Source organism: Elephantulus edwardii, unplaced genomic scaffold (genome assembly GCF_000299155.1).
Source record: "Elephantulus edwardii isolate Elephantulus edwardi_28Jun2011 unplaced genomic scaffold, EleEdw1.0 scaffold00039, whole genome shotgun sequence".
Lineage (NCBI taxonomy): Eukaryota > Metazoa > Chordata > Mammalia > Macroscelidea > Macroscelididae > Elephantulus > Elephantulus edwardii.
The window spans coordinates 14,854,971-14,871,374 of NW_006399789.1; positions in this window are offsets into that span (position 1 = coordinate 14,854,971).

Here is a 16,404-nt window from a genome sequence, read left to right on the forward strand (position 1 = left end):
ACATAGGGTCGCTATGAGTCGCAAACAACACGACGGCACATAACAACAACAACAACATTATAAATGGTATTGTTTTCTTGGTTTCCTTCTCTGGGTTCTCTTTATTACTGTAATGGAATACAATTGATTTTTAGATATTGATATTATATTCTACCACTCTACTAAAATTGTCTTCTAGCTCAAGCAGGTGTTTGGTTTGGGGTTTGTTTGTTTGTTTATTTTAAGTTCTTGGTGTTTTCTGTGTACACTATCATATAATTTGCATATTGCGATGGTTTAATGATAGAGTGCCTTTTATTGCCCTCTCTTGTCATATTGCCCTAGCAAGCATTTTCAATACAATATTGAGTAGAAGGGATGACAGTGGGCATCCTTGTCTGGTCCCTGTTCACAAGGAAAATGCTTTCAGTCTTTTTCCGTTGAGAATAATATTGACTCTTGATTTTGCATATATGCTTTTCACTATATTGAGAAAATTCCCTTCTATTTCAATTTTGCTGAGTGTCTTTATCAGGAAAGGGTGTTGGATTTTGTCAAATGCCTTTTCTGCATCAATTGCTAAGATCACATGGTTTGTGTTATTTGCTTTGTTAAAAAAGTGAATCACATTGGTTGTTTTTCTCATATTGAACCATCCTTGCAGAGCTCTTATGAATCCCACTTAGCCATGATTATGTTTTTATGTGCTTTTGAATTCTATTGGCTAGGATTTTGTTAAGGTTTATTGCACTATTGCATCTACATTCATGAGAGATATTGGTCTGTAGTCTTCTTCCTTGGTAATATCTTTGCCTGGTTTTGATATTAGGGTTATGCTTGTTTCATAGAATGATTATAGGAGTGTTCCCTATTTTTCAATTTTTTAAAAAAATAATTTAAATAGAATTGGTGATAGATTTTCTATGAGTGTTTGGTAGAATTCAGTTATGAAACCATCTGGTCCAGGACTTCCCTCCCCCCATGGGGAAGTCTTTCTGTGACCTGTTCAATGTCTTCTTTTGTGATAAGTTTGTATCTGTTTTTGTTCATCTGTGTAGGGCATGATTTTCAAGGAATTTGTCTATTTCCTCTAGATTTTTAAATTTATCCAAATACAACTTTTCATAGCATTTTGATATTATCCATTTAATTTCCTTCATCTGGTTCTGTTATGATGTCACCTGTATCATTTCTTAATTGTATTATCTGTTTCTTCTCCTCCCCCCTTCCCCTTTGTTAATTCTGCCATTGGTCTGTCAGTATTACTGACCTTTTTGAAAAACCTGATCCTTGTTTTATTAATGATTTCAATTGTTTTTCTGTTTTCTATCTCATTGATTTCAGCTCTTGTTCTTATAATTTTTTTTCTTCTAGAGGCTGTAGTATTAAATTGTTGTTATTTTGTTTTTAATCTTTACCCTCATGTGGTTAATTTCTAGTTTTATGGCATTGTGGTCTGAGAAGATATTTTGTAGTATTTCAATGTTTTTGAGTTGTCCTAATATGTGATCAATTCTTGAGAATGTACCATGTGTGCTTGAGAAGAAGGTGGTGTATTAGTTGGGTGCAGTAGCCTGAATACATTCACAAGGTCAAGTGGGCTGATTTCCGTCTTTGTTGAGTTGTTTGTTTCCTTTTTTTTTTTTAGTTGACTTATCCATATATATATATTTTTTATTGGTTTTCATACATGTGCTATTGTTAGCTGCCATGTACCAGTTGTGATTAATTATGATTCACCTACATTGTATTTTGTTCATACACGTTGCGTTCCATATAATTCCTCTTTTTCCCCCCAAGGTGAAAACAAAGATACTATTATTAGAAAACTTCCATAGAGTGAGATGGGGGTCCTCAGGATTGTAAAGATATGGAAGAAAGAACCATAATCCCTCTTTTTTGATAACATAAAATCTTGTTTCTTGTATGATAGATATCTTTTCTCCTCTCCCTAGTCAGTCTTTCCCCTTCCCCCTCTAAGTATCAGAATTGTCATGAGATCCTTTTCACTCAATAGTGTATTTCCCCTGTGAACCCTGCATGGATGTAACTGACACAAATATCCCAATGACTCACAAATCAGGAACTCAGAATTCTCAAACTAGACTTCTCTTGACCTCCAGATCCACATATTTAATCATCATTGCACATTTTTCCACCTGAACAGGCCACTGATTCTGTAAATTCAGCATTTCCGGAACTGAACTCATCTTTTCCCCCCAATCTGCTTCTTTTCTTGTAACACTAAGAAAATGGAAAAGTTGTTCACTCAAGTCAGAAAATCTGAAACCACCCTTGACTCCTCTTTCTCTGAATCTTTACTTCCTGCACTCTACAAAAACAATCAGCTGAGGAATCCGATCAGTTCAGTAATGACTCCTTGCACTTCTATTATCTCCTCCACTCTCATCCTGTTTAAGCCTTTGCTGTCTTTGCTCTTTGAGCAATCTCAATAGTGTATCTACTTCTGCTCCTGTGGATGGGCAAATGTAGCAAATAAAATTCAAGACACCCAATTATATTTAAATTTCATATTAAGAATGAAGGCATTTTTTTAAGTATAGGTATTTCCTAAATATTTCAAGGGCAATGTATCACTTATCTGGCACCTGTATTATCACATCTACAGTGCCAAAGTGAATAAAAAGTGGAATCATAGTACAACTTCTTTACTACAAATCTTAGCATGGACAATGAAAGAAGAAAAAGGTGGAGGGTGGGGGGGGGCAGGGGAATACAAATATCTTAAACTTGGCAGTTGTAAAAATAGCAATAACATGTATTTGGTTAAGAAATAAGATCTAAGCACATTTAGATGTATTTACAAAGGCATCCAGGAGCACAACACATATCTTAACTTGTATATAATCAGACACACTATGCTGTGTAATTGTTATTCTTTCTCTTCACGTCTCTGCCACCCACCTTTTAGGACATCTGCTTAAACATCCTGGAAGATGAATCACCACGTGGAAGGAAATCCAGTGCTGGATTCTTGGAAATCTAGCAGTGACTCATGTTACATAGGGTTTTTTCCTTTAACAATTTTATTTGGGAAAAGGTTTTCACACTTCCCAAACATGTGGTTTCAATTAAGTAATCTAAATATGATGAAGTAATATATCATTTGCTGAAAATAGAAAATGTTGTATTAAAAAAATAAAATAAAAATAAAAAAGAAAATGTTATATTGTATGCTTTCCGTAGCAAGAAATATCATATTGTACTTTACATTCATATTTTAACCATAATTTAAATTTATAATTTTGTTAGGTTAATAACTGCTTTAACAGATACACTATAAAATAAACAAAAGTTCAAATACAGTAGGACATTTTTTTTCTCACATGACAAAAGTATGGCTGATATTCAATGAGGGGGTTGATGAGGAGATTTTTTTTCCCTCAATGGTCATTCAGGGACAAAGTTTGATCAGCTTTCACAGGCTTACAAATACATTTGAGCTCATTTCTACACTAGACAGCTGTTGTTGTTGTTGTTATGTGCCATTGAGTTGCCTGCAACTTATAGTGACCCCCTCCATGTGCAATAAGCCTGCCCAGTCTCACTGCTAGAAGAGAAGGGGGAAAGGGCATGAATATTATTCATGCAAATATTCTCAAATTCTGTTAACATGTTCTCTTAAGAATGAAATACCCTCCTACTGCTGTTTAACACAAAATATCTCACCACTTTGAGAAAGAACCTAAGGAATGGGAGAGGCCCAGCAGAAATGCCTCCATATTTAAAGGGCCTAGAGACCTGTAACATGATAAGACAATCCCCGTAACTTCTCTAAATTTAGAGACTAACATCCACTTCTGTGAATTCCTGCCGTTGTTCTGAATGATCAATGAGAAAACTCTGTAACGCCCACAGATGGTTTTACACCATCAACTCCATGACTGTTCCTTTTTCTGTCATTGTTGTGTGTCATCAAGTCAGAACCAACCCAGAGCTGACCCTCAGGCAGGTTTTCAGAGGCAAGCAATCACACAGGAGGAGATTGCCCATCCTTCTCCTGCAGAGCAGCTGTTGGATTTGAACCTTGCGCCTTCAGGATTTCAGTATAACTTCTTGCCACTATGCCACCAGAGCTCCATACTTTCCAGTTTAAAGACAAGGAGAAAGTAGTTTGGGCAGAATGGCCATTTCTGGACAACAGTCTTGCCGCTGCTCTTATGGAGAATAACACTCTTCCTCTTTAAAAGTCAAGTGTTTGGGTGATTCTTTTTCTCCCCTGAGTCCTGTTTCCTGCCACAACTGAAACTAGATACAACAGCATGATATATTTAAAACAAAAGAAAAAGGGGGGGGAAAGACTGAAACTGTCAAAATCAACTACTTCATCTTTTACTTGGATCCACAATCATCAGCCTGGTACCAGCAGCAGTCAGGAGATTAGGAAATATATTAGACTGGAAAAGTCTGCAGTCAAGCACTTCTCCAATTTATTGAAGAACAATGATGTCAATTTAAGGACTCACGTGTGCCTCATTGAGGTCATTTCTTTCCAATCACTTGCTATGCATCTGAGAGCTGGACAAGGAATAAGGAAAACAGAAGAATTGATGCCTTTGAGCTGTGGTATTTCAGAAGAGTACAAAGTATGCCGTTAACTATCAAAAGAACAAAAAGATATGTCTTGGAGAGTGTACAAAATGTCTTGTAGAAGAACCAAAATGCTCCTTGGAGGCAAACGTAACAAACCTTTATCACACATATTTTGGGCATGTGGTTAGGAGACGCTCTTTCTTGGAAAAGGACATCATGCTTGGAAAGGTGGAGGGTTGCCAAAAGAGAAGACCCTCAACCAGATGGAATGACACAGTGACTTCAGCAAAGGCTCAAGGATGTCAGAGACTATGAGGACGGCACAGGGTAGGATGTCGGGTTAATGTAGGATTACTTTAATGTAGAGTTAAAGTAGGATTATTTCAGGGTAAACATGTCTTCAGGACTTGGTTACGTGCCTTGAACAGGAGGCATCCCCAGAAAGAGGACTGCAAGCAGTTCTCATACATCTTGAGATACTTACTCCTTTGAGAATAGAAGCAAATGTTCCCATTCTTGATAAGGTTGTTGCAAATATAGGAAAACACAGTTTATGAATACAAAGAAGTGTTACTTGAATGTATGCCTTTTATCTATCAGTATACTTGGCCCATAATGTCCCTATGAAGTAATCTTTTAAAGTTTCCATTTCTTTGTGAACTATTTTTTTTGTTTCTGAATGCTAGTAAAAGCAGGGGTTCTAGATTTTCTTGGAGCTATTTAGCCTGAGAGAGTTTCTAGCCCTCTGGAACCACTTTTCGCTTTGCTAGTCTTTCTTCTGCTCCACTCACAAGAAACAACAATAGGACAGGGTTCAGATGTGTTCATCATTGGGTTGCTATGAGTTGTACTCAACTCCACAGCACCTGACAACAACCACTGCTCATGAAGAAAGGTGAAACTCACAACTTGGTGCTTAAACCCAGGAGCTAAAAGAATATGGTTTCTTCACAGGAAATTATTGTTTCTTATTGTACTCATCTATTTAGCCATAAGTGGATTAATAAAAGGATATCACCCAGAGAATCTCAGGAAGAGCTAGAGAACTATATTGTGTGTCTGTGCAGAATAAATACATGCCCTAAATCTTGTTCAGAATTATTCTAACAAAGGCTCTTCTATCACCATGCACTAGATCTCTTCATTAGGGAGTTCTGGTGGCTTAGTGATAAGGAACTGCACTGACAATCCAAAGACATGTGGTTTGAATCCATGAGCAGAAGAAAGATTAGCAGTCTTCTGATTGATTAACCACTGGAGGGTCACCTATGAGTTGGTTTCAACTTGATGACATATAATAACAGCAACAACAACCTATCATTTGTCAATATTACTGATGTAAATCTCATAACTTGAACACTATCCAGGAATTGTTTCTGCCTCTGGAAAATCACTGTAGCTGCTTATTGGCAAAATTGCTATTGTTCTTATGTGTTCTTGAGTTGTATTCCACTCATAGCAACCCTAAGAACAACAAATCCGAACCATGTTCTATCCTGTGCCATCCTTAACATCTCTGATTAACTTTCTCAATCTATCTGGTTGAGGGTCTTCCTCTCTTTCAGTGACCTTCCACCTTTCCAAGCACGGCATCCTTCTCCAAGGAATAGTCTCTTATATCAGCATGCCCAAAGTATGTAAGGTGAAGCTTTGTTATCTTTGTCTCCAAGGAGTGCTCCAGCTGTACCCTCTCCAAGACATATATGTTTGTTCTCTTGCCAGTCCATGAGATTTTTAAATGCTCTTCTCCAACACCACAACTCAAAGGCATAAATTCTTCTTCTGCCACACTTATTCATTGTCTAGCTCTCAGATGCATGATGAGTGATTTAAAAGACCTTGGACTGAATCAGTATACCTAAGTCCTCAAACTGATATTATTGCTTCTCAGTAATTTGAAGAGGTCCTTGACTGCAAACTTTTTCAGTGAAATAAGTCTAGTCCCTGTTCCTCCAGTTCCCTTCTAGTCTTTTAACATAGATTAAATCTACTTTTTGGTGTATATCTTTCATGCCCTAAGTCCAACTTCAAGGATATCTGGGAAGCCAAATATGTGGAAATTCCAGTGCGTCAAGAGTTAGAGTCGAAAAATCAAAAAGGCCAAATTTGCTCAGTTTTTCTTAAGCTAAAAGAACTAAAGAACAAATTTAAGCCATGAGTTGCAATGCCTAAGGATACTATGGGCAGCACATTGAATGATCCAGAAGACATTAAAAGATGATGGAAAGAGTCTACAGAGTCACTGTACCAAAAAGAATTTGCTAACACAGAAGAATTTCAAGAAACAATATATGATCAAGAGGCAATGGGGATGAAAGAGGAAGTTCAGGCCTCTCTGTGTGACTTGGCAGGGAAAAAAAGCTCTAAGAACTGATGAGATACCAACTGACATATTTCAACAAACAGATGCTGCCCTGGATGTGCTTACCAGGTTGTGCCAAGAAATTGGGAAGACAACTACTAGTAAAACTGACTGGAAGAGATCCATATTTATTCCCATTCTAAAGAAAAGTGGTTCAACAGAGTGTGGAAATTATTGTAAAATATCACTCATTTTACACACAGGCCACGAAAAGGCATGCAAATGACAAAGAGATAAAGAGGAGGTAAAACTGTCTCTCTATGCAGTTAATATGATAGTATACTTAGAAAACCCTAAAGACTTAGTGAGAAAACTATTGGACATAGTCAACCAAATCAGCAAAGTACTAGGGTACAAGATTAACATACAAAAATCAGTTTAATTTCTCTACAGTGACAAAAAGAATATAGAAATGGAGCTAAGAAAAACTATACCAATACTTGGGAATAAATCTAACTAGAGACAAAATACCTATACAAAGAAAATTACAAAATATTACTACAAAAAAACAAAAGGAGACTTGGAGAAATGGAAGAATATACCATGCTTATGGATAGGAAGACTCCAAATCATGAAAATATCAATTCTACCAAGGGCAATCTACAAATTCGATGTAATTTCAATACAGATACTAATGTCATTTTTTAATGAGGTGGAAAAGTCAATTTGCAACTTTATCTAGAATTGAAAGAGGCCTCGAATAGGCAACACACTACTAAAAAGAGAAACAAAGTCAGAGACATCACAGTCCCTGATCTCAAATCCTACTTCACAGCTGCAGCAGTCAAAACAGCATGGTACAGGTACTGTGACAGATGCATAAATCAATGTAATAGAATTGATAACTTAGAAATTGATTCATCTACCTGTGGTAAACTTATCTTTTATAAGAACATGAAATTAATTATGTGGGGAAATAGGCCTCAGTCTCTTTAAAAAATGATGTTGGCAAATTTAAAAACCACCTGCAGAAAACTTAAGTAAGACTCATACCTCACATCATACACAAAAACCAACTCAAGGTGGATTAGGGACCTAGAAGTAATACCAAAGACTATAAAATTCAACAGAGAAAGGATAGAAAGAAATCTAGAAGCTCTAATTCACAGTATTAAGTCTTCCAAGCATAATGAAAACCTACAACCAAGAAAGAAGAAAATAAATAAATGGAACCTTCTACAAAGAAATCCCTATGCACATCAAAAACTTCTTCAATGGGACAAAAAGGAAACCCACAGACTGGAAAACATATTTAGTATATCTGATAAAAGACTTGTATTTAAAATTTATATACTATTCCAGCACTTCAACAAGAAAAAGTAAATAACCCAATCACAAAATGGGCACAGAATATGAAAGAGACTTCACCGAAGAAGACATTCAGATGGCAAACAAACAAATAAAATGTTCAGAATCCCTAGCTAACAGAGAGAAGTAAATCAAAACAACTATAACTTGTCATCTCACCACAGCAACAATAGTAAAGTTCAACAGGGCAGCAAACAACAGATGCTGGAAAGATTGTGGAGAGATTGGAACTTTTATTGTTTACTGCTAGTGGGAATGTAAATTGGCATGCTACTATGGAAAGCAGTCTGGTACTTTCTCAAAAAATTGGAAATTTAACCTAGCAATTCCACTACCGGTAATATACCCAAAAGAAACCAGAGCCATGACTCTAACAGATATATGCACACTCATGTTTTTTGTTGCATTATTAACAATAACAAAGAGATGGAAGCAATCTAAGTGCTCATCAACAAATGAAGAGATAGAAAAACAATGATACATGCACACAATAGAATATTACACATTTTTGAAAAACAATGAACTCATAAAACATTACACAACATGGGGGCGGGAACCTGGAGGATATTAAGCTGAGTGAAATATCTCAGTCACAGAAAGACAAATACTGGATGACATCACTGTTATAAAATAGGAAAAGCTTGGAGGAATTGGAGAGAGAGGAGGAAAAGAGTGAAGAGATCATGAACAAATGAGAGGAAGAACTATCTGAAAGGAATATATGATTGCGCATTATATGTCTGATAACAATCTGAAACAAGGTGTGCATTGTGGGGTGAGTTGGAGGATGGAGAAGAAAATGTTCCACAATGAAAAAAAATATTTTTAAGAAATGCAAAATAAGCTTACATACCAGTGTTCATAATAGAAATGCTTGTAATTTAAAAAAAAATAAATAAGGGAAAATAATCTAAATGTCCATCAACAGATGAGTGGATAAACATGTAGTACTATCTACAATGGAATATTACTAAGCCATAAAAAGAAACTCTGTCTTTATATGTACTACAACATAGATAAATCTTCAGAACAAGTGAATCTGATTGCATGATAGCAATTACATAAAGTAGATAGAGACTATAAAGTTTATTAGTGGTTACTAAGAGTAGGAAGGAATGGGGTGGGAAGTTTCAGCTTAGAGGGTACCAAGTTCCTGTAATGGAGGTGGAATAATTTTGAAATATTAGCATGGTTGTTGCACAATGGTTGATGAAATCAGTGTGATTAAATTATTCATAAAAATATTGAATGTACCATTATGTATATTCTCACCATACTAAAACAACAATAACAGAAAAATGAGAGGCAAGTGAGAAATAGAGAGATAGCTATCTGTTTTATAGTATTTTCCAGCCCTAAAAAATGGAAAACAATTAAATAATCTCAGACTAACCTAAGCATTATAACCTGTCAATCATAGCTAGTTTGTTAATCTAAGACAGTTGACAAGATAATTTTTAGAGGGAAAAATTCCTACCCTCATGTCTTGGTATAAATCTCAGGGTTTTGTTTTCAAATCTGGCTGAGTAATTATGAAAATCAAGCATATTCATTATTTTTTAAAAAAGAAAGAAGAGAATAAGAAGGCATACCTTTATAGCTGTCATCAATCCAAGTCCTAGTTTTTCCAACTATTTACGCCATCACTCAGCAACCATTTAGTAATTGCCGACTTAGTGTTTCCAAGTATGTGGGCTCTGGCTTATAAAGTCAGAATAGGAAAGGAGAAAAACCCAGCCTACAAAGTTTCCATCAAATAAGTCTAAACTCCAGACATGTCTTGATTCACTCTGACTGTACTTGGCTATTGAATTTATGTGGAAATTTTCCTCTACTCATTGGCATTGCTAAATTCTCCAGACAACTGGTTTCCAGTCTTATGGTGTGGTTAATGAATCCCTTTAAATGCTTTTTTGAAACACAAGATAGTCTTATTCCTCCATTTTCATCTTCAGTATTTTGGAGGTTTCAAAACTTGATGCTTCCATATTAGCTAAATTATTTTTATTTAAAAATGAAAATTATAAACTTTTTGCATTTTCATCTTTTACCTCTTCATTAGCCGTTGATTTTCAAAACTCAAGTCACTTAATTTGTTTAGGAGGATCACAGCACATTATTGCCCCTGAAATACCTAAAAAAAATAAAATTAAAAAAAAATACATAGAGCTATCCCAGGGCAAAACGGAAGAATGTTTGCTTGGCCAACTCCCCAGACTCTCCTTACATGATCCTTCTCCCATTATTAGTTTCATAGTCTCAAACCTCTGTACACTATTCTCAGGCAACTGTCATCCCTCCAGCTCCCAGAAGGAAGTTGAATTAAGAATTGAGTGAGTTAATCTTTAAGACATCTCTGCAGTTCAAAAGGAGACACAAATAATTAGAATGAATTGAGCAAATTATTCATGGTACTCATTAAAGTCTTAGAAAGACAAGGTATCGAGCCTTTCTCAAGCACAGTAAATTTCATATTGTCAGTCATCTTGATATACTATAAAGACTAGGATTAGAGTTTGATACACTTGATATACTATAAAGGCTAATACTAGAATTTGGAGTCTTTGCTCTACATTCTTTGAACCTATGTCTGATTTCTGAGCTAAAGGAGACTGTTTAAATCAAGGTACTTTAAGTTTATGAGCGTCCTATTTAAGAACAATTTATTCTTGCCTTCTAATATTATGCGCATTGGCCCTCACTTAGAAATAATTACAGAGCTCTAGTGGCATAGTGTGTAAGGAGCTGTGCTGTCAGTTTAAAGACATCCAGTTCGAATCCACCAGCTGTTCTGTGGTAGAACGATAGGAAAATCTCCCCTGCAATGTACTGCCTCTGAAAACCAGCTGAAGGTTATAAATTGGTTCTGACTCAAGAGTAATGTTGTTGTTGTTTTTTGTATACCATCAGGACAAACTTGACACTTCAGCAGATTTTCAGAGGCACAAGAGGAGACTGTCCACTTTCTCCCACAGAACTAGTGAATTCGAACCATGTACTTTGGGTTGGTATTGCAATTCCTTACTAGTAAGCCACCATAGCTTCGCTTGACAGCAATGATTGTTATTTTGAGTTTGAAGCAATTGAACCAGCCTCTACTGCTACGTAATCTTCATCAAAATCATCCTCACTTGCTGTAAGTACAGCTTTTAAATACTTAAAAAGACTTCCAGCCTTTTCTTGCACTAACCCCCAAGTCAATTTCAACTATTCCCTATAGGAGAGAATAAAACATCCTCACGTGGCTGTAAATCTTTCAGGAATTAGATCACCACATCTTTCATGGAAAAACTGGTGGGTTTGAACCATCACACTTTTGGTAAGAAACTGAGAATTTTACCCACTGAACCTAGAAGTTTTCCTCTTGCACCAAAACACAAATACACAAAACACAGAAATTCCCAAATCCACTACCATCAAGTTGATTCTGACTCATAACGACCTTCTATTAGATTTAATGTAGGGCACCTAACAGATTTGAATAGATGATAATTTTTTTTATAAATACAACACATAAGCACACTGTGCCACCAGAATTACTTACTACAGTATGGCTAAATAAGAACTAAATGTACCTGTTTTGTCTTAGCTACAAATTCTTAAAAACAGTTATGAACAGATCCTGTTTGTTTACCTAGAGACTGCCTGCATAAAAATGTGACATTTTGTAAGTACATGCAAAACTTGGTGAAAATGAGAGAAGGCCTATTTCTGGTTAACAGGTTTATACTAATGGCAGTTTCCTGTAATGTCAGTTTACTATAATGATGTAAAATGTCACCATTGGGGGAAGCTTGAAGAAGGGTGCATTGGGTTCTCTATATTTTTTTCAACTTTGAGTCTGTAATTATTTCTTCATGAGAATGGTTGAAACAAACAAACAAGAAGGATTTTTAAAATTTTCAAGAATACAAGAAAGAATATTATCATTTCAGTTGCTTCCATTCCAGTACCTTTAATGGACGTGCTATGCATGTGCTTGAAAGAAACTAGTAACTCTCTCAATGCAAATCATTACAGAAGAAACACTTCCAACTCTCAGAAAAGAAAATAATATTTGGAAAACCATCAAAGATATTTCTCTTTTTTCGCCTATTTTGAAAAGAGGACATTCTTCCTGTCTTGTCTGAACAAGCTTAGGGTAATGGAAAGGGCAAATGAGCACATTTGGCATTTATTATCAAATAGCAAAATAAATATTGGTATTCTGGTTTTCAAAAACAGAACTTAAGCAAGACACTAGCTTTTTATTAAAAAATAGTATTGGGGAAAATGGTTATCTAAGTTCCTTGATTGTCTGTCATCAGCATATTCAGAATAGCCTGAATGTCATGGAATTTCCTTAGAAGTCTAGAAAGAAAGGAAAGTAGAAAAATAATATCTTCTTTTTTGCCCAGGTATATCTCTGTATAGGTGAAAACACCAATGCAGAGGTCTTTCCATACCTATTCAATCTATATGCTGAGCAAATTATTTAAGCTGGACTCTATGAAGAGTCTATGATGAATATAAAATCAAGTTTGGAGGAAGACTCATCAATAATTTGTGTTATGAAGAAGACACAAACTTGCTTACTGAAAGTGAAGAGACTTGAGGCACTTGTTGCAGAAGATCAATAATATAGCCTTCAAAACAGATTATATCTCAAAGTCAAGTAAACAAAATTTCTTACCCCTGGACTGATAGACAACATCATGATAGATGGAAAAAAGATTGAAACTATCAACAACTTCATCTTACTTGGATCCATAATCAACACTTTTGGTACCAGCAGTCAGAAAATCAGGAGATGTATTGCACTAGGAAAGTCTGTAGTTAGGGACCTCTTCACATTTTTGAGGAGTAATGATGTCTGTTTGAGGACTAATGCGTGCTTGATTCATGCCATGGTCTTTCTAATTACTTGCTATGCATCTGAGAGCTAGACAATTAATAAGGATGACTGGTTAAAAAAATGATGCCTTTGAACTGTGGTGTGAGAGAAGAGTATTGAACAATAATAACATCAACTAAAAAACTCAACTCTACTCTTGAGTCAAAATCAATGCATACCTGATGGAATAGCAAGACATGGCAGCAAGACAGACAGCTGGAGTTTCAGTAAGCAAAGTCAAAATCAGCTGTCTGCACATACCAGGGAGCAGCTTGCTGATGCCACACAAGTGCCAGGGAGCTGCTTGCTAATGTTATACATGTGCCAGAGAGCTGCCAACTCACTCACCAGAGAGCGACAACCCCGGGAGAGCAGAAAAGCTAGATTCTGAGTGTTTGTGAGCCCAGAACTCCAGTCTCATATTTGCTGGCCCACACCCAGAACTCCAGTCCCATTGCACACTGGGAGCAATGCTGGTACTTTATACGGTACTTTGTGGGGGAGTCACTGCTATTTGGCTGGATCACAGGGGGGCCCTTAAGCTCAATCAGAAGGGAATGAGACAACTGGAGCTAGTTATTAAAGGGGAAATTAAGACTTCCTGGTTTTCATATCAGGTCTCTGTGCTCTGCCTTACATCTTCTCACACCCAGTCCATCAACTGCCTTTAGCCCAGAACACTTTGGGCTACCCTAGCTGTGCAGTTGTCTGCCAGAGGAAGCTGCTTCCACAGACTTTTTCTCTATCACACTGAGGGAAACCCAGGCAGGGTGGCTGCCCTACTCTTTTCTGGAGTAGTGACTTCAGATCATAAACCTGCCATCACCTCAGACATGAAAAACTCTACCACAGCAATGTCATGTAGGAAGCAGGCTACTTCACCCCTTACACAAGCCCAAAGCAAGATGTTACCCCCCCCCAAAAGTGACACTGCATCAATGGATTTCCTAATAACAGAAAGTCTAATGAAACTTTCTGACACAGAATTTAAAAAAAAAAAAAGATAAGATTGTGCATTTTCAATGGGTGAAAGAGAAACTTAAATAATTACAGGACACTGCAAGCAAAACCAGTAAGAGCTTTAAAAAAAATCCAAAATAATGCAGATAAAAACAATGAGGCATTTAGAAGCTCTGGAAAAACAAGAAAACACAATCCAAAATATGAGCACCAATATCTCAGATGCTGTCAGCATGATAGAGAGTCACATGAACAGGGTTGAAGAGATGGAACACAGAACCAGCGAGATAGAAGATAGAATTGTCACTACTGATCTGCTAGAACAAAAAGCAAAATCAAATGGAAAGGAAAAAGAAGAAAACCTAAGAATAATGTGGGACACCATGAAGAGAAATAACATGCACATCATCAGAATCCCAGAAGAGGAAAAAGCAAGTAAAGGCACTGAAAAAGTTGTGGAAGAATTACCAGAAAAAAATTTTCAAGGCAAAATAAAGAATGTGATAATATATATTCAAGAAGCTGAGAGAACACCATATAGAATAGACCCCAAAAGAAAAACACCAAGGCATATCATAGTCAAATTTGCCAGAACCAAAGGTATGGAGAGAATTCTGAAAGCAGCTAGGGAGGAACAAAGAGTAACCTATAAGGGAAAGCAAATACTATTAAATGCCAATTTCTCACCAGAAAGCACGTGAACAAGAAGACAATGGAATGACATATATCAAACACTCAAAGAACACAACTGTTAACCAAGAATATTATACCCAGCAAAACTGTCCATCAAGATATTAAAAAAAAATAAAAAATAAATAGAACCTTATGGAGTTTTAAAAACAAGAAGAGCATTGCAGGAAACATTGAGAGACATCCTTCTTACAGAAGTACCACAGAATGCAGGATGGACCAAAGTAACTAGCAACAACACCAAAAAGAACTCAAAAAAATGATAGCAATGAAACCTTGCCTTTCATTAATCACACTGAATGTAAAGGGCTTAAATGCACCACTTAAGAGAAAAAGAGTAACAGACTGGATTAAAAACAACAACAACAACAACAAACCACCAAAAATCCATCAATATGCTGTCTACAAGAGACACACCTGAAAAATGAAGATAAAGACTGAAAAGAAAAGGGGGGAGGGGATCCAGAAAAAAGGAGGAGTAGCGATATTAATTTCCAATAACGTATATTTCAGTGTAAAAACCATCATAAAGGACAAGGAAGATTAGTACACAATGGTTAAGGAGAAAATTGAACAAGAAGATATAACAGTAATAAATATCTATGCACCAAATAAAAAACAATACATTTGGAAGCTGAGCAACACCTTGCTTGAACATGCATGGGTACTAGAAGAAACAACCAAAACAGTAATCAGAGGTCAATTTTCAGCAGAAAGAAAGCATAGCAAATGGCGGGGAGGGGGCCGGGGGAATGACCATTGACTTTCTCACCCAACATCACCAACAAATTTTTTTTAAAAAAACAAACTTAGAAAACCCAACACCCTCAAAAAAATTTGAAATTATAAAACTCCTGGTTTTTTTGATCGTTTCAATTCTTTTTCTGTTTTCTATTTCATTTCTTTCTACCCAAATTTTTATAATTTCAGGGTTTTTTTGTCCCTTCACTCAACCTTTAGCCCTGCATGGGCTAAGTCAGCACATCAGGGATCCTCAGGACTCCTGCTTTACAAACCCTTCTTCACCATCAGCTAGACCCAGGTGGTCACCATGAGTTAAGCATCAGCTTTACCTTGCTTCAGCTTCATTGGCAAAGTCTCTCTTTTTCTCCTTGTCTTATTTAACATGTAACTCTCCTCAGAGTACTTACTGGGTGCAGCTTAATCATTCTTAGGCTATGCTGCACACTCAGTACCAAATTCTAGTGACTACAGAATTCTTTAAGAGAAAAATGTTCCATTTTTGAGTGTCCAATTGGCTTACATTTTTCCTCTAATTATAATATGTCAAATAGTTATAATATCTAGTATTAACATTGTCAGATCTATAATCATCAAATATATTATATTTTCTACCATCTACAATATATATCTCAATATAACAAAATCCAGTATAGTTAAATAAAAAACACCTTAATCATTTTAACATTATAATATAGAAGAAACATTAGTATTGATCAAATACATACAATACTCTTCTGTCTCAAGCCATAAAGTGGCTTCTCAATTTTTTTTTCCATTTAGTAATAGCAAAAGTAACCTTTTGGCTTTTCTCCATCACTTGTTAGAAAGAAACAAACAAAAAATTAGTCATTTTAACTGTACATCTTCCCAAGCACCACATTTACAAAAACCAAACCATGTTTCTGTGAGTTTGGAGCAATGAATTCCACCTCTT